At 45.6% G+C, this 1567-nt stretch overlaps 1 pseudogene; it reads right to left on the reverse strand.

Annotated features, from left to right (window-relative positions):
• Window positions 1–400: 400 nt before the first annotated feature.
• On the reverse strand, window positions 401–1318 carry LOC138171573 (small ribosomal subunit protein uS5 pseudogene; annotated as a pseudogene).
• Between the last annotated feature and the right edge of the window lie 249 nt (window positions 1319–1567).

Here is a 1567-nt window from a genome sequence, read left to right on the forward strand (position 1 = left end):
TAGAGATGGCGGGAGAGGGATGGGAGTGAGTGAGGTATAAAGGATGACATCTACTTTGAGACCCTGAGTGATTGTGAATAAAGTGCTGCTCTAAACAGTACTATGGAAGTGATAAAGAATAAAGCATTTGGGAAAGAGAAGAAGACTGTCATGGAAGTTCGAAGAAGTCATATAAATACAGTCTCAAGGTCTCTCTGAAGAACTTTGTTATTGATTTTGAGACACTGCAGACATCTGCTCAGGACTGCCCAACATGATGTGCTAGCATCAAATAGGGCATTATGCTCTTTGAGCAAAGAAGAATTGCAGTCCTTGAGAAGAAATATGGGATGTAAAATATGAATGACATCTATACTGCAAATGTCTATATGCACCAAGTGTGCCTGAACTGTGGTAGAACTTTTTTTTTTGTCTTAGCAGGCATAGTTCAATTTATTTGTTTATAAAAACCCATCTATGTGGTTGCCACAGCAGCTGCCTGGGTCCTCTGGACAGATACTCGATTGTGAGTCTTCACAAGATGGTTGGTGAAATCCTGATAAGTAGACTTAGTGAACACAGTCTCCTTCCTCAGGTCTGGGGTTAGATACCTGTATGTTTTGGAGATGGCATCAAAGGTAACTTTAGCGAAATTGCCCAGAGTGGCAGTCCAGCCTCTCGCAGAAGTGTAGTAGTCATCAATTCCAGCCATCATCAGCAGCTTCTTAGGCACAGGAGCTGAGACAATGCCAGTACCTCTAGGGGCGGGGATCAGGCACACCAGAACCGACCCACGTCGCCCAGTGACCTTGCAGGGTACTGTGTGAGGCTTGCCAATCTTTTTCCCCCAGTAGCCACGTCTCACAGGAACGATGGACAGCTTGGCTAGAATGATAGCACCTCGAATAGCTGTGATCACTTCCTTGGAGCACTTGACACCCAGACCAACATGGCCATTGTAGACACCAATGGCCACAAAAGCCTTGAACCTGGTACGTTGTCCAGCTCTACTTTGTTTCTGAACAGGCATGATCTTCAGAACCTCATCTTTCAATGAAGATCCCAGGAAGAAATCTATGATTTCAGACTCCTTGATAGGAAGGGAGAAAAGATAGATCTCTTCCAAAGACTTGATCTTCATGTCCTTGACCAGCCGGCCCAGCTTAGTAACAGGAACCCACTCCTTGTCTTCCGCCTTTCCTCCTCGGGCCCCGCGGCCACAGCCCCAGCTTCGACCACGGCCCCCACTGCCGAAGCCACCACGGAAGCCACCACAGCCTCCGACGCCGGGGCCACCTGGGCATGCCACACCTCCGTCAGCACCTGCGTCGTCCGCCATTTGGTGTTCACTAGAAGTAGCGGCAGAACCTCTTAAACTTGTGTTTGTCTTATTACTTTCAACCAGACATAGAGATATCATTTTGGTCTTTTTAAGCACCAAAGACAACACTCTTACTTGAATTTTACTTAAAATTTTTTTTTTATCAATATTCACCAGGCAATAGATCCATAATTTGCTTTCTCTATTTTTCTTCTCCCAGGCTTAGGTAACAAAACCATAATTGTGTAACAAAAGCAATTTTGTAGC

This window comes from Petaurus breviceps, unplaced genomic scaffold (genome assembly GCF_028583685.1).
Source record: "Petaurus breviceps papuanus isolate PSGF00001 unplaced genomic scaffold, PetGlider_PUasm1.0 447, whole genome shotgun sequence".
Taxonomy (NCBI): domain Eukaryota; kingdom Metazoa; phylum Chordata; class Mammalia; order Diprotodontia; family Petauridae; genus Petaurus; species Petaurus breviceps.